The sequence below is a fragment of the Piliocolobus tephrosceles genome, chromosome 3 (assembly GCF_002776525.5).
Source record: "Piliocolobus tephrosceles isolate RC106 chromosome 3, ASM277652v3, whole genome shotgun sequence".
In the NCBI taxonomy this organism is placed as follows: domain Eukaryota; kingdom Metazoa; phylum Chordata; class Mammalia; order Primates; family Cercopithecidae; genus Piliocolobus; species Piliocolobus tephrosceles.
Genome location: NC_045436.1, coordinates 101929897 through 101956015, shown reverse-complemented (window position 1 = coordinate 101956015; position 26119 = coordinate 101929897). Strand labels below are relative to the sequence as shown.

Below are 26119 nucleotides of genomic sequence, written 5' to 3'. Positions count from 1 at the left end.
TTCCTCCTTCCTCAAATATGTTAGAAGATTAAAAGCACAAAACAAGAGAGAAGAAAAAAATGGACATCCGTGGTATGTCATTGTCATAATAGGCTACAGATGTCCATTTCTATCACATGCTGGCATGTTATGACAATGAAGCAGACAGGAAGTTGATACCTTTTTTTTTTTTTTCCTCCTTTAAGTGCCAGTAAAGGCATATCGATCAACAAAATAGGAAGTTATGAAGAGAAAATACTTCAAACAGAAGCAGACAGGTTTATGGTTCAATGCAAAGCATATGTAACAAAACTAATATATTTTTATACGTAAACATTATTTGCAATGAATTACAGAAAACAGGACTGATAGCAAAAGCTTAAAGATCCTATTATACTAAGCCAGACCACCTTATTCTCTTTCTCTAGCTTCCTTTGTACTCACAATTTCTATCACATTTAGCATGTGGTATCAGTATGTAATACCATTACACTGAATACTGTACTAACTCACTTTATACTGTATTATCCTCATAACTCTTTGCATCACAGTGACTGTGTTTTCATATTACACATTAATCAAAAGACTACTAAACAGAAAGAAGAATTCCAAATGGCACTTGGTGTTCTGTTTTGTTTTTTGTTGTTGTTGTTCTTGTTTTTTTTTTGAGGCAAGGTCTGGCTCCGTTGGCCCAAGCTGGAGTGCAGTGGCACAATCTCGGCTCACTGCAACCTCCGACTTCCGGGCTCAAGCCATCCTCCCATCTCAGCCTTCTGAGTAGCTGGGACTACAGGTACACACCTCCACACCAGGCTAATTGTTGTATTTTCTGTAAAGATGGGGTTTCGCCATGTTGCCCAGGCTGGTGGTGAACTCATGAGCTCCAGCAATCTGCCCGCTTCAGACTACCAAAATGCTGGGATTACAGGCATGAGCCACTACGCCCAGCCCCAAATGGCACTTTGAAAGTACCTCTTCAAAAACTCAATGCCAGGTGGGTGCAGTGGCTCACACCTGTAATCCCAGCACTTTGGGAGGCTGAGGCAGTTGGATCACCTGAGGTCAGGAGCTCCAGACCAGCCTGGCCAACATGGTGAAACCTTGTCTCTACTAAAAATACAAAAATTAGCCAGGCGTGGTGGCAGGCAATCCCAGCTACTTGGGAGGCTGAGGCAGGAGAATCGCTTGAACCCGGGACGTGGAGGCTGTGGTGAGCCAAGATTGCTCCACTGCACTCCAGCCTGGTCCTACAGAGTGAGACTCTGTCTCAAACAAACAAACAAAAAAGTACAAATAAAAATAAAAAACCTCAATGCCATAATATAATTGCTGCTACAGTACTCTATTAGACACAATCTTCTTTAAAGTAATTTTAAAGAAGATATTTTATAATTCAGTTTGATGAAGATTTTAAATGATATAAAATATTATATTTTATAGCAGTATCTGATTAATTTTAGAGCTACAACTGAAAGCTGATGGAAGATGTGTGTACATTTACCAAAATCAACTCTTGCATATTTATGAAATAATAATTGGCCGGGTACAGTGGCTCATGCCTGTAGTCCCAGCACTTTGGGAGGCCGAGAAGGGCAGATCACAAGGTCAGGAGATTGAGACTATCCTGGCTAACACGGTGAAACCCCATCTCTACTAAAAAAAATACAAAAAAATTAGCCGGGTGTGGTGGCGGGTGCCTGTAGTCCCAGCTACTCAGGAGGCTGAGGCAGGAGAATGGCATGAACCTGGGAGGTGGAGCTTGCAGTGAGCCGAGATCACGCCACTGCACTCCAGCCTGGGGGACAGAGAGAGACTCTGTCTCAAATAATAATAATAATAATAATTTTAAAAGTTATTTGACAATTCAGTTAGGTGAAGACTTTGGATACAAGAAGATTATATTTTATAGCAGTATGTGATTAATTTTAGACCCACACCTGAATGTTGATGGCAGATGTGTGTGCATTTATCAAAATTAACTCTTGCATACTTGTGAAATAACAAAATGGCAAACCTCACCTCATGTTCTATAGAGCAAAACCTGAATGTGTTTAATTTTCCACATACTTTAGGCTATTTTACATCTCTGCCTCCTTTCAGGCTTTCTACTCTTTCTGAAATGCCCTTTATCACCACTCTCTCCTGCTAACTCTTGCTCATCTTCTAAGACTCAGCTCAGGTTCATCTGCTCAAGAAGGCCATCCCTAAAAATCTTCCCTATTCCTAGTGTACCTCCTCTGTGCTCCCACAAAAATCTGGTATTTTTTTTTCATTGTACTTACCACAAAGAATGTCATACTCAATTTTTGGTCAAATTTAAAATACTTATTACTTATAAGTGCCTATTCACTACTAGTCTTCCCTGTAATACTACATAAGCCCCTAAAGTAGAGGCACCGTCTGTCTTCACTGCTATTACTCCCATGTTCAGTAAACACATATAACATAATAAACAAACAGAAGTACTTAAAATATTTTTACAATGGATGAACAGATTATGAACACTAGAGATTTTCCTATTATAATCCAAATCAATGTATGCTTAAATAATTTTAACTAAAGTAACACTGTGCATAAGACATTTACTTCAATTTTTGAATCACTTTATTTCAAAGGTAATACTCTTCTTAAAATTTCCATTTTTACTTTTAAGTCAGGAAAAAAGTAGGCTATACTCTACTCTATTTCCTTTTTATTTACATTTAAAATTTTGAGTCAATCAGTCCAAAATATACCAATAATTAAAGGAGAATCTGCTGGTTTGAAAAACTATATAATAGCTTCAATAGTTCCTACTGAAAGTATACATGACTTCAAACAAGTTACTGCTGTGACTTTAAAAAAATGTTTTTCTTGGCCAAGCACAGTGGCTCAAGCCTGTAAACCCAGCACTTTGGGAGACCAAGGCAGGCAGATCACTTGAGCCCAGGAGTTTGAGACCAGCCTGGACAACAAAGCAAAACACAATCTCTACAAAAAATACAAAAATAAGCTAGGCATGGTGGCACACGCCTGTGGTCCCAGCTACTTGGAAGACTGAGGTAGGAGGATCACTTGAGCCTGGGAGGTGGAGGTTGCAGTGAGCCAAGATCACTGAGTTGGAAAGAATAATTTCCTAATTGGAAGTCAGGGCGTGCTGAAACTCAACACTGATGAGAGATGGAGAGATCTAGTAGGCTACTGGAAAGACTGATAAGAGAGGTCACTGGTGCTAAAGTCAAAGTCATAGTCAAACTTTTACTGGAAAGACTGATAAGAGAGGTCACTGGTGCTAAAGTCAAAGTCATAGCTAAACTTAGGTGTGAATTAGATGCCTGAAACAGCTCGATGTCAGAGTCCTCCTTTAGACAAATGTATTCTTGAAGAATAACTGAGTAGAGACCAACAATAACATGGCCTTCAGTTAGTAGTACAGCAACACTGTCTGCCTAAAACTATCCTTACATATAGAAAAAAGGCAGATTATAATGAAAGGGAAAATGATCAATGAAATTATTAAAACATCCTTATTAATCAATGAAATTAAATATTGGCAAAGACAAAAAAAACCTGTAATCCCAGCACTTTGGGAGGCCGAGACGGGCGGATCACGAGGTCAGGAGATTGAGACCATCCTGGCTAACACAGTGAAACCCCGTCTCTACTAAAAAAATACAAAAAACTAGCTGGGCGAGGTGGCGGGCGCCTATAGTCCCAGCTACTCGGGAGGCTGAGCCAGGAGAATGGCGTGAACCTGGGAGGCGGAGCTTGCAGTGAGCTGAGATCCGGCCACTGCACTCCAGCCTGGGCGACTGAGCGAGACTCTGTCTCAAAAAAAAAAAAAAAGACAAAAAAAAATAAAATAAAATTGGTAGGGCTGTCAGGAAATAAACACTCTCACATTGCTGTTCATATAAGCTTTCCCAGGTTCCATTTAGCTAAGATATCCAAAATCTTTTTAATTTACGTGCCCTCTCATGTACCAGTTCCACTTATTAAAAATATCTTGATGACTTGTTGTGAGTTATACAACCTAGTAATTTTTTGAAAACTGAAATGCTTAAAACAACCAGTTACCAATGAGCTGGGAGGACTGCTTGAGCCTACTAGGAGTTCAAGACCAGCCTGAGAAACATAGTGAGAGCCAGTCTTGACAAAAATTAAAAAATTAGCTAGGTGTGGTGGCTTGCACCTGTAGTCCCAGCTACTCGGGGGACTGAGGTAGGAGGATCATCTGAGCCCAGGGAGGTCAAGGCTGTAGTGAGTCATGATCTTGCCACTGGACTCCAGCCTAAGCAACAGAGTGAGATGTTATCTCAAAAAAAAAAAAAAAAAAGTTGTTCTTAACAATAGCACTTACAGTCTTTACAGTCATGTGCTGCATACCAGTGTTCTCGTCAACAACAGATGATGATGGTGACCAATGCATAGATGATAGTCCCACAAAATTTTAACACTTTATTTTTGCTGTACCTTTTCTGTTTAGACACATAAATAGGTAACCACTGTGTTACAGTATTGACTATAGTATTCAGTACAGTAACATGCTATACAGGTTTGTAATCCAGGAGCAATAGGCTACACCACATAACCTAGGTGTGTAGCAGGCTATACCACCTAGGTTTGTGTAAGTATACTCTATGACGTTTGCACAATGACAAAATTGCCTATTAACATGTTTCTTAAGAGTGTATCCCCATCCTTAAATGACACATGCAATATTAGATACGACTATTATCAAAGTCTGCTTGTTAAATACTAATGTCATTTCTAGGGTCTATAAGCAACATTTTCACTACATTGAATACTTTGTAAGATGTTTATTTTGGGATCTGTTTTATTAAAACGGAATTCCATTGACACCTTACAGTAATCATTTCCTTGTTTGAACTGGGCCACTTTATCACAGTCATAGTGGTCTAAAAGTCTAGTATAAAGTAGTAAAAGAAAGATCTTGAATTTTACCTAAATATGTGAACTACATGCATGAACCTTAAGAGGGGCCTATATTACTCATTATTTTTACTTGAGAATGTCAGAGAAGCGACAGGGTTGTACTTAAGATAACAAGGCCTACTAAAAATTAATTTATCAATAATTTGTTGCCAAGTATCAAAGTATGGAATACTTCACACTGGATGTCTGAAATCCAACGAAAAGCACAAAGCTGAATACTTACTGAAGGGATGGCTATGCCAACCAGGGATCGACCCTCTGAATAGAGCACACTGCTGATCTTACACAGAGTTTAGGGGGCAACATAGGATTCAGGGATCAGCGGACTTTCAGAGGCTTATTAACATAGTTACTGACATTAGATTACTACTAGTTACATTACTGGGAAGTTACCTAATCTCTCTGGGTCTCAGTGTCTTTATTTTTAAAAGAACACAGCATGGCTGTGTTCCAATAAAACTTGTTTACAAAAACAGGCAGTAAGCTTGGTTTAGCCTACAGGCAGTAGGTAATCAGTTTCCTTCTAGTTCAAAATTATAGTAGCACATTTTGCTGTTTAAAATTACAGAAGCTGTTGCCTTGCTTTTGAGAGAAATCTGTCAGCCATATGTGACACAAGGCATATAAACTGGTGGTTAGCAGCAGAGACTTTAGAGCTAGACAGTTTTGGGATTCGCTGTTAATTGTGTAGCCTTGGGCAAGTTACTTAAAATTACTCTGAGCCTCAGCTCTAAGGTTGTTGTGAGGGGTAAGTGAAGTAATGTATATAAAGTATTTAGCTCTGTATCTAGTACACAGTAAGCATTCAATAAACAAATGTTATTACTTTTACAAATTATGTGATCCTGAGTCCTTGGTCAGGAACACAGTCCGGCAATCAACATTTTTTTCCAGCAAAGAAATAAAATATGCTTTATAATGCTCTACATGAGAGTGTAATTATTAGAAACCCACCATAGAAAAGATGATAATACCCTAAGTCATCTTTTTTTTAAAATGACAACAGCCAGTATTAATTGGGTGCTTCTATCTACTTATTAGTTGCATATTCGTTGTACAATATTGGTTATGCTACATGTTTCATTAGCTTTAGTTTCCTCATCTGTAAAAATAAGGAAAGTAATAGTACCAACCTCATAGGATTGCTATAAAGCTTAAATGCATTAACAAAGTGACACATAACAGATATGTGTATATATGTATGTATGTATATAATTGTCATCATGAGTTAAATACATGTATTCATTTGAATCCTCAGGATAACTGAAAAAGGTAAAATTCCTATTTGTTTACAGCTTTGGATAATGAGACTCAGAGAAGTTAAGACACCTACCCAAGGTCTCATAGCTATGAAGTGCAATGTCCAGGATTCAATAGAGACTTGCCTGACTATAAAGCCCAAGCTCTTATCACTAGGCCAAAGACAGAATTAATGTTATCCCCGTATGGAGGTGCCTATGTGTAAATGACAATGAGAACTAAAATAGTGGTATTAATATTCTCCCTATACAGGAAATGTTTCAGGAATTTTTAAAGGTTTTTTTTTTTCTTTTGAGATGGAGTCTTGCTCTGTCACCCAGGCTGGAGGGCAGTGGCACAATCTCAGCTCACCACAGCTTCCTCCTTCTGGGTTCACATGATCCTCCAGTCTCCACCTCTCAAGTGCTGGGATTACAACTATGCACCACCATGCCCAGCTGATTTTTGTATTTTTAGTAGAGACAGGGTTTCACCATGTTGACCAGGCTGGTCTTGAACTCCTGTCCTCAAGTGATCCACCTGCCTCGGCCTCCCACAGTGCTGGAATTATAGATGTGAGCCACCCCGCTTGGCCAGAAGTTTTAAAGGTTTAAACGTAGAAGAACTCATACAAATCACTAATCTTAAAATGATAGGATTCCCATAGGTAAAATTTTTGCTGAAATTATTCCCTTTTATTTTCCATATCTAAATAACTTAATTCAAACTTTCATTATTAAAGTTAAGCAATCCTCTGCATTAAAATAACTAAAGATCCAACATAGTGACTTATCATTTACATATAAAGTATGCTGCAATACTGGCATTCATCTCTACTGCTAATCTTTGAGGTCTATCTAAGACTTCTCAGACTATTTTTACAAAGAACCACGCTTCTGCTACTTTATTCTATAAATTCCCAAATATTAGTTTAGAACCTTGAACTCCGAAAAACATTTCAACTTTAAATGAAAATATTAATATCAAAGGAAAAAAATATCTCAAGGAACACGACATTACTTGATAGATTCATTCACAAGTTTGTATAGCATCAATGGATCCACCTCATACTCTCCCAGCCTTGGGAATGCTACTGGTAACTGATCCAGAACAGAACTTGGTTTTACACTGTAAAGCCTTATAGCGCAGCAATCATTATACAAGGAAAACAGGGCAAAATTCCAAACTCTTATTCTTATAAGAATAAACTAAGATTTAAAAGTATATCTGATTCAGAAATTCCAAAAAAGCAAATAAGTTTTAAATGTTATAAATGAAAATCACAAATTATAATATAATCTACAAAAGCAAACTGTAAATTTCTTGAAAACATACATATCCATCTTTCCAAACTAGAAATACTAAAAGTCAAAGTGATAATCAATTAGGATTTAATATAATTTTATACTCTATGATATACAAGAAAATATACAACAGCTTATGTATATATCATCATCTAGTTTGAAAGATTAAATACTTTATTTTCTTTAACATTGGGTGTCTTGTTGTGAAAACAAAGAACATCCAAATTTAGAATAAACAAGCCAAATTACCTTTTGGCATTTTAAATAATATTCTGACATGCTGAATTGTATTAAAGTCCCATTCTCTGCCCCACTGTATTGCCCATCAAGGCTAGGGGTGGGGAAGAAGAGAGGAGTAGACAATATCTGCCTAATCATAACGAATCAACCGAAGGTACCACTTCCAGGTAGAAGTAGCAGCACTATTATTCATATAAAGGTAGTGTATCATAAACATCAACTTCTAGTTTTGGAAGAAAAACAGACACTCGGTGCTTCAAAAATAATCTGTTTTCTTTTCCTTTCCGCAATATAACCTGTTTCTCTTTCCTTTCCACAAAAAACTAATTTTAAAAATAATCTCTAACATTTTTACTAAAGAAACCTGCCTAGATCATTGAAGCTAGTGGTTTCCTAAACCTTTAGTGGGAACAAGGTCATGTTGCTCTTTTAATTTAATTTCTCCCCAGAAAAGTACAAATTTTCATTTAATTTCTCCCCAGAAAAGTATAAACAGTAGAGTTCACAGACCCTTGAAAGACCATTTATTCGCACGCTAACAGATGCAGGTTAAGAGTCAGAGAGATGAAGTAGAAAATTTCCCAAGGTCCCTCCAACCCTCTTCCATAATTATCTCTCTGACTCATAAGAACCAACTAAATCATTCATAACCAAACCAAACAATATACTTTCTTGCATGACCAACCCATTAAAAAAAAAAAAAAAAGGCAGCTGACAGTATCTACGTAGCAATATCCACCAGAAAATAAATTGTACTGGCAGCATTTTTAAATGCAGCATGTGACTAGTAATATCAATGCATATTATAGTTGATTACAGCTTACAGAATGCTTTCACATACACCACCAAATAATCCTCAATTCTGGTAAAACAGAAGTACGTATTATTTTTATCCCCCTTCCACAGCTAAGGAAAGAGGTTTAGAAAATTACTTGCCATGCTCACACAGCCAATAAGTGGAGATCTGGGATTCTAACAGAGAATTGTGTAGTACCAGAAGGGAGCTCAGAACATTATTATAGTCTGGTGCTTCCCTAAAAGTCCCTCAAAACAGAAAAAACTGAATTTTTAAAAAACAGACTAATGGGTGACATTTTTATTGTAGACACATCTTGACATGAGTAAACAAAAATTAATTTATTTAAAATGCTCACCTCCCTCTTTTTTTGGTTAATAAAAAACATTTTGTTCAGAAAAAAAAAAGACATCGTCAAGTGAATTTTAGCGATTGAAAACAACATTTTATCTTATGAAACATTTATCCTCCCTCATCTCTCACCTTTTTTTTGTTTTTGTTTTTGTTTTTTTTTTTTTTGGAAATAGGCTCTCATTCTGTCACCCAGGCTGGAGTACAGTGGTGCAATCATGGCCCACTGCAGCAGCACAATCATGGCTCACCGCAGCCTTGACCTTCCTGGGCTCTGGTGATCCTCCCACCTCAGTCTCCCAAGTAGCTGGGACCACAGGTGCACACCACCACATACGGCTAATTTTTATTTACTTATTTATTTATTTCTGTAGAGACAGGGTTTCGCCATGTTGTGCAGACTGGTCTTGAACTCCTGGGATCAAGCAATTGGCCTGCTTTGGCTTCCAAAAGTGCTAAGATTACAAGCATGAGCAACCGAGCCTGACCTCTTTTTTTTTTTTTTTTTTTTTTTAAATATAGAGACAGGTCTCACTTTGTTGCCCAGGATGGTCTCGAACTACTGGACTCAAGCGATCCTCCTGCCTCGACCTCCCAAATTGCTGCAGTTACAGGTGTGAGTTACCACGTGGGGCTCTTTAGTTCTTAATACACAAAAATAAATGTGACTCTTTTGGGAATTCCAATATAAGTAACCAAAAATTTAAACATTCAATTTATAAAACACAAAAACTATCTGAAATTAATGTTAAGATGTCTGCAATAGTCTCTTTAACCTTTTTAAAATGACAATATCCATTTCAGTTCTCTGCAACTCTCAAAAGTTCTTAATAAAAACAAAAGGGTTATTTGCCCAAACCCACAGAATGTTTAACACCAAGACTGAACCCTAACTGTGGATGTGACAATGATATGTCAATGTAGGTTCATATGTACCACTCTGATGGGGATTTTGGCTCTGTAGGGGTAGGCGATACATGAGAAATCTGTATACCTTCCACTCAGTTTTGCTATGAACTTACAACTGCTCTAAAAAATAAAATTCATTTTTCAAAATAGCAGGTGGGATCAAACTTTCCCCAACTTTTTTTTTTTTTTTTTTTTTTTTTTTTTTTTTTTTTGAGACGGAGTCTGGCTCTATCGCCAGGCTGGAGTGCAGTTGCGTGATCTCAATCAGGAGATTCCACCTTCCAGGTTCAAGCGATTCCCCTGCCTCAGCCTCCGGAGTAGCTTGGACTACAGGCACGCGCCACCACGAACAGCTAATTTTTTTTGCATTTTTAGTAGAGACGGGGTTTCACCATGTTGGCCAGGATAATCTTGATCTCCTGACCTCTTGATCCGCCCGCCGCAGCCTCCCAAAGTGTTGGGATTACAGGCATAAGCCACGGCACCTGGCCCCAACTTTCTTCTTAATGAATATAGAAATACTGTTTTTAAAAAATTCCCTCACTGAATGTGAACTGAGTTTCTTGTCAAAAAATGTGCAATTGTTACAGAATATATAATCCTAATCAATTACCAGTAATCTTATCAAATGCTAAAAGAATTGGCAGCTTTAAAAATTAAAAGGATGAAGCTAAGTGCTCATATGTAGTTGAATAGAGTATCCTGAGACGTTTTTTTCTTTTTTTGAGATGGAGTCTCACTCTGTCAGCCGGGCTGGAGCGCAGTGGCATGATCTCGGCTCACTGCAACCTCTGTCTCCCGGGTTCAAGCCATTCTCCTGTCTTAGCCTCTCGAGTAGCTGAGACTAAAGGCATGTGCCACCACGCTCGGCTAACTTTTGTATTTTTAGTAGAGACGGGGTTTTACCATGTTGGCCAGACTGGTCTCGAAAATCCTGACCTCAAGTGATCCCCCCGCCTCAGCCTCCCAAAGTGCTGGGGTAACAGGCGTGAACCACTGCACCCGGCCCCTGAGACACTTCTTTTTATATTTAGGCTTAGGCAATTTGGTATCTTGAAAGCAATTTTTTTAAAAAGTGACTAAATAAATAAAGTGACTAAAAGTTTGAAGTTTGAACTGGGTCAGTTTGACAAATGAAGGAGGGTGCCAGGAGGAAGTCTGAGGAAAAGCAGCAGCTTAATGCCCCCGCCATCTCCAAGCTGCTTTCCAGCTGCCAGCAGTGATAGCAGCAGTCCTCTGCGTACTCAAGAGTACCGCAGGGCCAGAACATGAGAAAGATGCGGGAAGAGGATTTCCTTCTAGAGAGAGAATAAAGAACACCGAGAGTCCAACAATTACCATCTTGTATGGGAGAAAAACAATGCAAAGGAAAAAACGTGCAACCAGCAGATAAAATACTTATGTCAACCCAGGTTCTAAGGACCTTTTCCCAAAGTATCACTCTAAACTGGTGACATTAGCTTAGGGCAAAGAGTCAAAAATAAAGTTAGCCATGAACGCTGATGAAAATACTGAACGTTTTCTACGAAAAGTCACCCGATTAAACATTGCCAAGAGGGAAAAACAGTGCAAGTCCAGTAAAGCACGAGGCACGTAGAAAATTCAAGCTATGTAGTCAAATCGCTCTCTCTGAAGAAACCAGCAAGACAACTGAGCCCAGCACGGAGTAGAAGGCGTAAAGAGCTGTCATTGTGTCGGTAACAACTCCATCCGGCGGCTGCCCGTCTAGAAAGAGGCTGCGGTTCCTGGGTCCACACCAGGAGGCACTCTCCACAAAGTCTACACCGCCGCGCCCGGACAGGCACCTCCAGCGCGGCCAGCAAGCCCCCCGAGTGGGGAGAGGCAGTGCCTTCCTCGCCTCGTCCCCGCGCGGCGTGGGCCGGAGGTGGCCCACTCGCCCCGCCCCCGCAGGCAGCGGCTCCAGGGGGCTTCCGGCCGCCCTCCCGGGGCCCTGAACCCTCGCCAGCCGCACCGTGCCTGCCCTCTCCCTGGACCTCGCTAAGCACCTGCCTGGGTCCCTCTTCGAAAGGCCGGGAGGAGGGAGCCAAGGAGGCGCCGGCGAGGCTGACAGAGCCAGAGGCTGGGGCTCCCCTCCGGGAGCCGGGAGCATAATCCTGCTCCTCTGGCCAATGGAGGCGACAGAAGCCGTGCAAGGAAGCTCCGGGGCTGGAGCTCTTGCTGTCAGGCCCCAAGCCCTCTCAGCTGTGGAGTTTCGGTTGGTGCACGAGGGCTCGAATTTCCTTCCCACGCCAGAGATCCGAGACCAGACGGTGTTGCGACTTCGGGGCTGGGGTCAGGGAGGGCTCCGCGCGAGCGCACGGCACCGCACAAAGGAAGAGGGGACTGAGGGGAGACAAGAGTACCGTTACCTCAATCTTCGACCCTCCGCTCTATTCTTCCTGGTGTCGCTAAGGTTGCAGCCACGTTCCCCGGCTCCTGGAGCCCCGGCCGCCCTCAACGGCACCTCATCAGCCCTGCCCGAGCACCCAGCGGACGCGCGCTCTCCTGCACTGCCCCGCAGAGCCCTGGCGGGCGCTTGGCGTCTTCTCACCTCGGCCCCCGCGAGTGGCGGCCTCCGGGGGCGGGGCGGGCGGGGCGGGGCGGGGCAGGCTGCGCGGGGCTACGCACGGCACTCTGGGAAGTGTGGTTCTCGTAACCTCCTCCCGGAGTCCACCCCACGACCTCGCCCCCGCTGCTCATGGGTCTCAGGGACTGGGCAGTGTTGCCCGGCCTGGTGAAGGCGGACCAGGGCGTGGCTGACGTCCCCATAACAAATCTTGAAATAAAACACTGCATGAATACCTTTGAGCTTATCCATGCTTCACTTCTGTGGCGGTACAAAATTTAGTTTCTTTTTATGTCCACCAAATCCCCTTCTGTGGTTGTGTTTCTGGTATTTATGTCTTTGAAAAAAGAAGGGGAAAAAAAGGTTTGCATTTATTCCTGTGTCACTTTCACCACGTGCTGTACAAAGGATATACAAAACAACTTGTGTTTATAAATACACACCCACAGTTTGTAAACCTAAGAAAGCAGTTGATTGACCTGAGAGCTCGCTGCTAAAAAGCGGTGAAAGTGCGCGGTGGCTTCACGCCTGTAATCCCAGCACTTTGGGAGGCCGAGGCGGGCGGATCACGAGGTCAAGAAATCGAGACCATCCTGGCCAACATGGAGAAACCCCGTCTCTACTAAAAATACAAAAATTAGCTGAGCGTGGTGATGCGTGCCTGTAATCCCAGCTATTCGCAAGGCTGAGACAGGAGAATTGCTTGAACCCGGGAGTAGGAGGTTGCAGTGAGCCGAGATTGTGCCTCTGCACTCCAGCCTGGCGACAGAGCAAGAGTCCGTCAAAATAAAAAATAAAATAAAATAAAACAGTGCAAGTAAAAATGCTGTGAATCAATTTTTCTATAGTGTCAATAAAGTGGAATGTGTGAAGCGGGAGATCAAGAGACAGTAAAAAAAAAAAACAAAACAAAACAAAAGTTTTTTAAAGAAAGATATTCCCCTAAATGTGTCTTTTGCCAGGCTAAACTTTCACAATCTTAGGAGTCTATTTCAGAATAAATTTAATCCTAGGACCTTTATTAATACATATGAACATTAGCACATTGATTTTAATCGAAATGAACATATATATCTATATATACATATGCATCTTCTATAAAAACCCCAAAACGACTATTTGAATCTGAAATTTTATTTCTAGAAAAAAATCACTTTATTTACATTGAAATATAAATAATTCTTAATATTTCAAAATATTCCTCTTTAGAGCATTAGTATTTTGCACATTTAATGCAAATACCTTTAGAAAAATAGAGTAAGATGAGTTTTAAAGAAGTATGCAGTGAAGAAAAGTCATAAAATGTATCTGGAAGGTGATGTAAAAATTGTTGGGGCTCAGAAGCCAATACCCCAAAATAGGGTGCTTTGCCGCGCTGAACTGAGGAAGCAGCTTCACGGTCTCTTTTACCTTCCCCGCTACCCCTCCTGCCTCTCAATTCTTTGTCTCTCCCAAAGCACCAAATGAAGTCCTTCTCTGAATTTCTCTTATCTGCCTAGAAACCAGACCTGCCAAAGAGGAACATAATTGCCTTACCTGAGTTTTCATTTACTTAACTCATATTGGAGGAAGAAAGACTGAAGTCTGTCAACACTCTTGGACAGACTTTTGTCACAAACTATTGTCTGCTCTGTGGGCCCAACATACTTTTCCCCAGGCCATTGTATGTTCCTCATTTTCCCCTAAAAGTCCTTTACTATACCTTAAGTTGCCACATTTCCCCAATCTCCCTTTCCCCTGTAAAGAAGAGTATATAAACGTCTCTATCCCATTGAGTTATTGGGTAATCATTCTCCTGAAATCTCCCTGTGTTATGCACGTTAAAATAAATTTTGTATGTTTTTTTTTCTATTAATCTGCCATTTGACAGTTGATTTTTCAGTGAACCTTCCAAGGGAAAAGGGAAAGCTTCCCTTTATTCCCTTTATTAAACACAAAATCCAGTATGTATTTTACTTATTTATTTATTTAATTTTTTTGAGGTGGAGTTTTTCTCTTGTTGCCCAGGCTGGAGTGCAGTGGCATGATCTTGGCTCACTTCAACCTCCACCACCCAGGTTCAAGTGATTCTCCTGCCTCAGCCTCCACAGTAGCTGGGATTACAGGCACCTGCCACCATGCCCGGCTAATTTTTGTATTTTTAGTAGAGACGGGGTTTTACCATGTCGGCCAGGCTGGTCTCGAACACCTGACCTCAGGTGATCCGCTCACCTTGGCCTCCCAAAGGGCTGGGATTACAGGCATGAGCCACCACGCCCAGCCTACAATATGTATTTAATAAGACCATGTTAATAGAAATTTTATTTTTTATAACCAAAGCTTTTATTTTATTTTATTTTATTTTACTTTTGAGACAGAGTCTCACCCTGTTGCTCAGGCTAGAGTGCAGTGGGTAGCACAATCATGGCTCACTGCAGTCTTGATTTCCCCGGCTCAGGTGATTCTCCCGCCTCAGCCTGCCGAGTAGCTGGGATTACGGGCCCACACCACCACACCTGGCTAATTTTTGTATTTTTTTTTTTTTTTTTTTTTTTTTTTTAGAAATGGGGTTTCTCCATGTTGCCCAGGCTGGTTCTCAAACTCCTGGGCTCAAGGGATCTGCCTTTCTTGGCCTCCCAAAGTGCTGGGATTACAGGTGTAAGCCACCACTCCCAGCTACTTTTCTTGTAATAAGATCACAGTAACTCCTAAAAATGCTTATAAAAAAGCAGAACGGCTCTTTTTCTTCTGCTCATTGACACACAATAAACTACTTGTAGTTACTAACAAATCAAAGAAATATACATAATATTTCAATATTATCATCTATTTATTGAATAATATTTTTTGAGCACCAGACACTGAGCTAGGAACTGGGAAATATGCAGTAAACAAAACTGAATAGTTCCTGCTCTCATGGAGACTTAGGATCTAGACTGGCAGAGAATTAAACAGCGAAAAATGAAAAGGCATGCATGGGGTGGCCAGGGGTTTGGGGAGCACCTAAGGTACACCTAATCTAGAGCTTTTTGTTGGGGTAGAGGCATCTGGCAAAAATTCTGAAAATTAAATGAAATTTTAAAACCAAATAGCTATAAACTGGGGGCGGGGGGGGGACATCTTTCCCTAAAAAGTGATATATCTATAACAATGCTCTCAAACAATTATTTAAAAATATATACAGTATCTTACAAAACAGGATATACCTCAACTGAAACAAAACACACATTTCCTAAATTGGAAAAGTATCTTCTTAGCTTTTACCCATTCCTCCCTAACTCCATTTGAGAATAAGCAAGACTAGCCTATAATAAGTACGGATCTAAGAAATTCCTTCCCTTCCCTCAAAGTCCCATAAATTAAAACTGGAAAGGATCTGATATCTGTTTGTTCATTCTATGATTGTACTTTAGTCAGAAAAAATTGCAATATTTTAACCCCAATCAACATTTACTTTCTTTTTTTTTTTTTTCAATTTGAGACAGAATCTCGCCTTGTTACCCAGGCTGGAGTGCAATGGCGCGATCTTGGCTCACCGCAACCTCCGCCTCCCAGGTTCAAGTGATTCTCCTGCCTCAGCCTCCTGAGTAGCTGGGTTTTGGCCTTCCAAAGTGCTGGGATTACAAGCGTGAGCCACCGTGCCGGTCAACATTTCCATTTTAAGTCTTTATCTTTAATCCTGGGATGAAAGGCTTTATAACCATCAAAATGTGGGCTGGCTATGGTGGCTCATGCCCTGGATGACAGAGCCAGACAATTTTTCTTTCTCTAAAGATGGGGGGAGGACTTTCAGATGTGGCTTGCAGAGGGATTTGGAAAGATTAATAAAGAAGGCTATTTTATCTTCATTTGCTAGGGAGGCCAAGCTTGCAACCAGAGAGCAGGTCCCGGAAGAGTTGCTAAGGTTGTCTATGGAAACGTACTTAAAGAGCCTGAATACCACCAGCAAGACCACTACCTCCTTGTCCAGGTCAGGGTTACTGGCTTGTAGTTACATTTCATCCCAATCCCTTGACTCCTATCCTATCACCCTCGTACAAAACCAGTCTTTACTGTGGCACTTCAGCTTCCCTCAATCATCATTTCCTGCCTTTTATCCTAAGACACACGTGTGGATGGCTATGTTTTCTGACCTTAGGCTGGTGGCTCAACTTGTGCTATTTTAACAAATTAATGACAGTTCTTCCATCCACTACCCATGCAATCAGCCTGATATACCTTATCTCTAAACCTTTGCTGACCATTTTCTGATATATTTCTCTGATGTATATTGTTGTTTTGGTTTTGTCTTTATTTTGTTAAAGAGATGGGTGAGGTGGAGTTTGGTGGGGTGCGGGGATGGGGGGATTTTGCTATGTTGCCATGGCTGATCTTGAACTCCTGACCTCGAGGGATCCTCCTGCCTTAGCCTTCGGAGTGACTGGGATTACAAGGCTCAAGTCACAGCACCCAGCATCTCTGAAATATTTAAAGTTCCCAGTTTTTCTGTGGGTCTTTGTAATTGCTGTTCCCCCTATCCCTTTGTCTGGCAAACTCTTTCTAATTGTCTAGTATTAACTTAGACAACTTTTTAATTAGGAAGGCTTTCTTGGTTACAGTCCCCCCTCTCCGGTTTTGGGTTACTGCCTCCTATATATGCTCATCTTACAACTTATTTTTGCCCCTAAAGTAGCACTTAGTGAGCATTTTAAGAAGTTATCTATATCTTTCATTTGTCTGAAATCTCCTTAAATAGAAAATAACAGCATAGTACTTGATGTATAGATGCTTAATAAATACCTGCACTATAAATGGATGCATATCAACTTTGCGCAATAAACAACCATTCGGTAACTACTTCCTGCCAAAGGTCAGGCAGTAAATATTTCAGGGTTTAGGGCCATAAGATCTCTGTTGCATATCTATACAAGACAGAATTTGAGTTAAAACTTTGAATGAAAGGAGTAGGGGTGCAGCTCTGGGTTAGAGGACATTACTTGAAGATATATTTACATGGCAGGCACACAGTTATTGTTTCCACTGAATATCTGTTTTAGGTAGTTTGCGGGTGGGTCTATGGGTGAAGCTAAAACAGAAAGCATCATCCTTGCTATGACCACTGCTAGTTCTCTTGGTGCACTAAATAATTTATTTTGAAAATTACTAGTGTTGGTGACTTTTGAAATCTGAGTGTTGTTGTTTTTTGTTTGTTTTCATTTTTAGCATTTTACTTTTATTACTCCATCATACTCAGGTCTAATCAGTTGCCATTTCCCATGAACCTGCCTAGATAGGGTTGAAATCTCAGGCTGAATATGTGGAGGAACTGTGGAATTCTCTCCGGAGCAATATGAAAAATGACAGAATGAGAGCAACTTGCCTTCATCCCTACCACATTCAAAAATTGTGACTTTAGTTACCAGAAAAAACACATTTAGAGAAACTTTGTTTTTCAGTAACTATTTTTGAAACGTGTGCCTCATACTTCTGACCAAAATTGTATCCATATGTATGGTAGAAATTGGCACAGTGAAACAAATGTAATTGTGTTGCCACTGCAATTTGTATTCCAAATGTACCATGTCTGTGAAAAGTACTTCTTTCATTAAGATATAGCTCTATATTAGGCCAGGGGGGATGGCTCACCCACGTAATCCCAGCACTTTGGGAGGCCAAGGCCGGGACATCACTTGAGGTCAGGAGTTCAAGACCAGCCTGGCCAACATGGTGAAACCCTGTCTCTACTAAAAATACAAAAATTACCTGGGCGTAGCAGTGCACGCCTGTAGTTCCAGCTACTTCCGGGCTGAGCAGGAGAATTGCATGAACCCGGGAGGCAGAGGTTGCAGTGAGCCGAGATCACGCCACTGCATTCCAGCCTGGGCAACAGAGCAAGACTCTGTCCCCCCCCCCAAAGTATAAATATTTAATATATTTATTATATTTATATTATTTAATATAATATTTAATATTAATATAAACACATATTTATAATATTTAATATATAAATATAAATATTTATATATAAAATATTTGCTTTCTGATATCACCTTCACATTCTCATTATAGAGTCAATCTGGAAAGTTTATTTTTTGATTTATTTTTTGAAATGAAAATAAATGCAACATGGCAGACACTGCTAGCTGCTTAAACAGCATTTTTTTGCCTTCTTCTTTAAAAGGAGAACTCCAATATTTTTAGTGGGATGGCTGTAAGTCCAGCTAAAAGGTGTAACTATTGCACAGGACTTTGGGGATGGCTGCTTACCAATCCAGTTTTAGAGTATCTCTCTTATTTTTCTCTCTTCCTGGAAGTGATGGCTTGAGTTTTAACAGCCATCTTGGACCACAGAGTTATGTGACAGTGGAGATTGGGCACCATGGCTCATGCCTGTAATCTCAGCACTTTGGGAGGCCCAGACAAAGGATGCTTGAGTCTGGGAGTTTGAGACCAGCCTGGGGAACACAGCAAGACTGTGTCTCTACTAAAATTAAAAAAAAAAAAAAAAAAAAAAAATTAGCCAAGATTGTTGGTATGTACCTGTAGTCCCAGCTACCTGGGAGGCTGAGATGGGAGGATCCCTTGAGCCCAGGAGTTGGAGGTTGCAGTGAGCTATGATCATGCCACTGCAGTCCAGCTGGAGCAACAAATCCAGACCTCGTGTCTAAATAATAAATAAATAAGTTATTTGTCTTTGGAAGTCATGTATGGAATGACGGAACAATGACAGAAGGAGCCTGAGTCTCTGATGACCATTAAACCATCATTTCAGTCCAGGATTGCCTACCTTTGTGCAATGAAAATAAGCTTTTATCTTGCTTAAGCCACTGTGTCAGGGCTTTTTGTTTTATATAGCCAGACCTAAACCTGATTTAAGAGCATGCAGAGGTGCATGTGTATTACATTACGGTAAATTTTGCAACCCTCTATATTCTCTGCCATTTGATATTAGCCTGATCTCCTGATCCCTGAGGAGGGTAGGAGGCTGGAGTTTGGGTTCAGTCACAGGGCCAGTAATTCAATCACTCATGCCCACATAAAGGAAACTCAAAAAACCCCTCTGGATGCCAAAGCTCAATGGAACTTCCTGGTTGGTGAACACATTGATGTGTCAGGAGGGCAACACATCCTGACACTATGAGGAAAGGGCATGGAAGTTCTGCATGTGGGACCCTCTCCGATCTCACTCAATGTTTCTCTTCATTTGGCTGATACCGATTTGTATCTATTAACATTATAACACAACTGTTATCATATATATAGTGCTTTCCTGTGTTCTGTGAGTCATTCTAATGAATTAGTAAACCTGTGGGGGCCAGGGTGCCCCTGAATTTGTAGTCATTGGTTCAGAATTGACGGTGGTCTGAGGACTCCCAAACTTGCTGCTTGCATCTGAAGCAAAGGCAGTTTTCTCAGGGACTATGCCCTTAACCTGTGGAGTTGGCACTAACTTTGGGTGGTTAGTATTGGATTGCACAACAGTATTATACTTGATTGGTGGCTTCTACCAAAACAATCTCACTAAAGACCTGGAGGCGTTGGAAGTTCCAGTTGCAAAAGGGATAATATTTGCATTGGAACAAATATGACTGCTCCCAAATTGCCAAGTGGACTGCCCAGCCTTTCAGGCTTTCTCTACTTTTTAATCAGCAATTTAGGCCTGTTCTTTTACTGGGTCAGTGGAGAAAGAAGGTACAAAAGTCAAGAGTCATGAAGAGATCAGCAGATAAAAACCACCAATTGAGAGATAAACTAGGGTTGAATAATCAGACAGGGTATGTGAATTTACTTCCCTACACCTTGACCATTTTTCATAGAAACTTTAAGATAACACTTTGAGGTCATATTGCAACCTTTTGCAGGTGATATAATTCCTTCCCCTAAATGGTTGCTACTGGTCATGAAGCCACAATCTATTGCTCATATACCCATAATCTTTGCACAGATGGTACAGAAGGAAGCTCAGATTCTCAGGTCCTCTGGCTAAGTGATTCCCCTTGGGAGTTTACAAGCGAACATTGAACATGGAAAATTACATTTAAAAAATTATAATTGCATTTCTTTTTCAAAGAAGTAGAACCAGAAGAAAAACTTTCAGCCTGTTTCCTCACAGGTGAAACTAGACTATTAGAATAAAATAGCCTGTTGTTCAGCTTATTTGGAAGGTTTCAGTTGCTCCTTTTATCATCACTAAGATTTGAATTATAGAAGGCCAGAGGGTAATTAGATATATGCCTACCTGGCAGAGGTTCTACACAAAAACTCCTCCTTTATGCTCGCAACTGTTGAATAGAAAACAGATGAGGCCAAGCAGAGCTCAGGACAGATGATATGTGATCACCTTTGCCGCATGGACGTTGACAAGCAGCCATTTATACATCAGCCCAGCCTTCAGCCTTAACATGCCATCTGCGGAAGAATGGCAGAGAATGATGTGATAACCCCATCTGTGAACAGTAATGTTCACCCCACCTGTGGCAGGAATGTACAAGGATTGCTTTACTGGATATAACTTCTATGTCCCAATATTTTCCTTGTTCTTTGCTTTCATGATATCTAAACGTATTTTTGATCCACCTGGGGAAAATCACAAAGACCTTTTTTTTTTTTTTTTTGAGATAGAGTCTCGCTCTTTCACCCAGGCTGGAGTGCAGTGGTGTAATCTCGGCTCACTGCAACCTCCGCCGCCCAGGTTCAAGCGATTCTCCTGCCTCAGCCTCCTGAGTAGCTGGGACTACAGGTGTGCACCACCACGCCCAGCCAATTTTTGTAGTTTTTGGTAGAGTCGAGGTTTTGCCATGTTGGCCAGGCTGGTCTCAAACTCCTGACCTGTGATCCGCCTGCCTCGGCCTCCCAAAGTGCTGAGATTATAGATGTGAGCTACCATGCCTGGTTGATTGTCCATTTTTATTGTTCACACTATCTCACAAATTTTCTCCTAATACTTTATTTCTATAACCATGAATCTAACATAAACATACCAAATTCTATTAGGATGACATCTCCCTTTCAAAGCTAATAATGTTTCTAAAATTTAAAAATAATTATACATTTCCTATACTTACTGGTATATGAGGTTAATTATTCTTTATGCATGTATAAAAAGGATAATTCAATGGAACTGTGCACTTACCTCTGTGTGCTCTTCTCCAAACACATCTCTCTTTCTCCCATAGTAAACACTATGTGAATGTGATATTTATTTTTCTCATTTATTTCTTTGTAGTTGTACCCTATTTGCATTTAGTTTGCATGCATTTGAAATTTAAATAGACAGAATCATACTGTATGTATCTTTCTCCAATCTGCTTTTCTTATTCAACATTGTATTTGTGAGATTCATCCTTGTTGATACGCATGGCTATGGTTTCTTCATTTTTCACTGCTACATACTATTGCATCATATGAATATACCATAATTTACTCATCTTGTTGATGGATACTTGGATTATTTCCAGGTTTTCACTATTACAGACAATGCTGCTATGGACACTCGTGTATATGTTTAAGGGTACATAGCAAATACAAGAGTTTCTCTAGAAGTGGAATTGCTGGTTTTACAATATGCATGACTTTGATGTAACTAAAAAATGCCAAATTGTCTTCCAAGATTGTCATATCAATGCACAATTTTAAGGAAGTTTTCTGAGGATTCTAGTGATCAAACATTCTGGCCAAGACTTGGTTTTACCAGACTTCTTAATTTATACCAATGGTAGACATAAAATAGTATCTTGTGGTTTTAATTTTTTCCCTAATCTTGTGATCATAATTTGCACTTATCTAGTTGTGAATGAGGTTTTAATATGTTTAATATATTTATTACCAATTCAGATTTCTTTTTTTGTAAAATCCATGTTCAATATGTTGGTCCATTTTTCTATTAGGTTTTTTTCAATTAGTTTTTTTTAGGTGTAATTTTTAAATATTCTGAATAGTAATCCTCTGCACATTATGTGAGTATTAAATATCTTCTTCCAGTTTGTGACTTGTCTTACTTTTTAGTGATATCTTTTGATAATCTTGCTTTCCAATGGTATTTTTTGTTTTTGTTTTTTTGAGATGGAGTCTCACTTTGTCACCAAGGCTGGGGTGCAGTGACGTGATCTTGGCTCACTGCAACCTCTGCCTCCAGGGTTCAAGCAATTCTCCTTGCCTCAACCTCCCTAGTAGCTGGGATTACAGGCATGGGCCACCATGCCTGGCTAATTTTTTTGTATTTTTAGTAGAGATGGGGTTTCACCATGTTGCTGAGGCTGATCTCAAGCTCCAATGGGAGGTAGCTTTTGATGAGAATGTAATCAAACTGACCGGGCGTGTGGCTCATGCCTATAATCCCAGCACTTTGGGAGGCTGAGGCACGCAGATCACTTGAGGTCAGGAGTTCGAGACCAGCCTAACCAATATGGTGAAACCCTGACAAAAATTAGCTGGGCGTCGTGGCATGCACCTTTGTTCCAGCTACTCAGGAGGCTGAGGCATAAGAATGGCTTGATCTGGGAGGCAGAGGTTGTAGTGCACTGAGATTGTGCACTGCACTCCAGCCTGGGCAACAGAGTGAGACTCTGTCTCAAAAAATAAAAATAAAAATAAAAGAATGTAATCAAACTGATCAGATTTTACCTAGTTAGTGGGTTGAGTTTCTTTTATATCTTCTTTGAGAAATATTTCCTATTTCTGGGACATAAAGATATTTTCTTCTAAAATTTTGAATTTTACATTGTATATTTAAGTCTTTGGTCTGCCTAGGTTTTTTATAAAATAAATGTTTATCATGTTATCATTTATGCCTACACAATCTTGATTGAAAATACTTGATAAATATGTTTCTATTTTCTTTTTTCATTCTTTGATTTTCTATTTTAAACACTATTTTTAAAAATACTCATTTCAGGCTAAGTGTATCTTTTAGAAGCACTCGACAATGCATTCTTTGTCATTGTTTAGACATTACATAAACTACCAAAAATGCAAGTGAGTCAACTATTTGTCACAATCAGTATTCAATTGTTGGATGAAGAACTACATTTAGAGTAGAATGAGTTCTGGGTCCATACTGTAGATGTAAAGATACTTTAAAGTACAATCATAAATCACATAAGGATGTTTTGGTCAGCAAAGGACTGCATGTATGGGTGGTCCCATAAGATTACAGAGCAGCTGGCCAGGTGCGGTGGCTCACACCTCTAATCCCAGCACTTTGGGAGGCCGAGGCGGGCGGATCACAAGGTCAAGAGATCGAGACCATCCTGACCAACATGGTAAAGCTGCATCTCTACTAAAAAATACAAAAAGTTAGCTGGGTATGGTGGCGCACACCTGTAGTCCCAGCTACTCAGGAGGCTGAGGCAGGAGAATCGCTTGAACAGGGGAGGCAGAGGTTGCAGTGAGCCGAGGTTGCACCACTGCACTCAGCCTGGTGACAACAGAGCAAGTTTCTGTCTCAAAAAAAAAAAAAAAAAAAAAAAAAAGATTATAGTGGAGCTGAAAAATTCCTATCCCCTAGTGATGTCATATCCATGATAATGTCCTAGCACAATGCATTGCTCATGCTCATGTGCATATGGTGATGCTGGTGTAAACAAACCTACTGTGTTGCCAGTAGTACAAAAGTATAGCAGATACAATTATGTACATTCTATAATACTTCATAAGAAATGACTATGTTACTGTTTTTTTTACTATACTTTTTATTGCTATTTTAGAGTATACTCCTATTTATTTCAAAAAAAGGTAACCATAAAACAGCCTGGGGCAAGTCCTCCAGGAGGTATTACAAAAGAAGGCATTGTTATCATAGAGATGACAGCTCCATGCAGGTTATTGCGTCGGAAGACTTTCCCAGTGGGGCAAGATGTGGAGATGGAAGACAGTGATATTGACGATCCTGACATTGTGTAGGCCTAGGCTAATGTGTGCTTGTGTCTTCGTTTTTAACCAAAAGTTTAAAAAGAAAAGAAAAGAATAACAAAGCTTATAGAATATAGATATAAAGAAAGAAAATATTTTTGAATGGCTGTACAGTGTGTTTGTATTGGAAGTTGTGATATTAAAGAAGAGTCTAAAAGTTTAAAAAGTTTTAAAGTTTAAAAAGTAAAACAATTGCAGTAAGCTAGGGTTAGTTTATTACCAGAGAAAGAATAAATATTTGAATAAATAAATATATTTTATTTATAGTGTAGCCTGACTGTACAGGTTTTGTAAAGTCTACATAGTGTACAGTAATGTCCTAGCCCTTCACACTCACTCACCACTCACTCCCTGACTCACCCAGAGCAACTTCTAGTCCTGCAAGCTCCACTGAGGGTAAGTGCCCTATACAAGTACCATATTTTATCTTTTATATCGTATTTTTACTATACCTTTCCTATGTTTACATACACAAATACCATTGTATTCTAGTTGCCTACAGTATTCAGTACAGTAACATGCCATGTGGGTTTGCAGCCTAGGAGCAATAGGCTAGACAATATAAGCAATAGGCTATACCATCTAGGCTTGTATAACCACACTCCCTGATGTTCACAAGACAAAGTGATGCATGTTTCAGAATCTTGTTAAGTAACACATGACTGCATTCGAGGTGCCAAATGAAGAACGTATAAAAAATCCCTTTGCCATCATTTGAGAAGAATTGAATAAACTACACTTTTTGGGGGGGCAGGGTGGAGAAAAAGCATAATTGCTATCATTTAATCATCACCTAGCATGATCTCTAACTACAGCAAATCAAGCGTTGAAAATTATCCTCTATGTTTCATATTTAAATATGACCTACTGAATTGAATATGGAGAGGTGTGATAAAACGCAGTGTATCTCTCAAACCCTACCAGCTCCTAATACAACCCGAGGGGACAAACAGGACCTTTCAATGACTTGGCATCAGAAGAATTAGGTCAAAACGTAAGTCTTTGGGACGAGAGCAGGGATGTTGCGGGCCGCGGGCGGCGCAGGGATGGAAGGAGCCATAGGAAACGTTGTAAAATGCTTGGAGCGCCCTCTGCTGGAATATATTGGTAAAATAGTAGTAGCGACAAAGCGCTCTGCCTCCAAGTTGGTAGAAATAGAAACCAAAAAAAGTGAATGAAATGGCTCTTTCTGTTTCTGCACAGCAAAAGAAACTACCATCGGAGTGAACAGGCAACCTACAGAATGGGAGAAAATTTTTACAATCTACCCATCTGACCAAGGGGTAATATCCAGAATCTACAAAGAACTTAAACAAATTTACAAGAAAAAATCAAACAACCCCATCAAAAAGTGGGCAAAGGATATGAACAGACACTTCTCAAAAGAAGACATTTATGCAACCAACAGACACATGAGAAAATCATCACTGATTTTTTCTCATCATCACTGGCCATCAGAGAAATGCAAAGCAAAACCACAATGAGATACCATCTCATACCAGTTAGAATGGCAATCATTAAAAAGTCAGGAAACAACAGGTGCTGGAGAGGATGTGGAGAAATAGGAACACTTTTACACTGTTGGTGGGACTGTAAACTAGTTCAACCATTGTAGAAGACAGTGTGGCCATTCCTCAAGGATCTAGAACTAGAAATACCATTTGACCCAGCCATCCCATTCCTGGGTATATACCCAAAGGATTATAAATCATGCTGCTGTAAAGACACATGCACATGTATGTTTATTGCGGCAATATTCACAATAGCAAAGACTTGGAACCAACCCAAATGTCCATCAATGGCAGACTGGATTAAAAAAATGTGGCACATATACACCACAGAATACTATGTAGCCATAAAAAAGGATGAGTTCATGTCCTTTGTAGGGACACGGATGAAGCTGGAAACCATTATTCTGAGCAAACTGTCACA

At 40.1% G+C, this 26119-nt stretch overlaps 1 protein-coding gene across 2 annotated transcripts in view; it reads right to left on the bottom strand.

Moving 5' to 3' along the window:
- The window catches only part of KLHL8 (kelch like family member 8), a 60049-nt gene extending 47706 nt beyond the window's left edge, over nucleotides 1-12343 (bottom strand). For both annotated transcript variants that reach the window (XM_023198102.3, XM_023198103.3), the window contains exon 1: nucleotides 12123-12343. The gene's annotated coding sequence lies outside the window, so the exon portion shown is untranslated. The remainder of the gene's footprint in view (nucleotides 1-12122) is intronic.
- Nucleotides 12344-26119: the final 13776 nt, after the last annotated feature.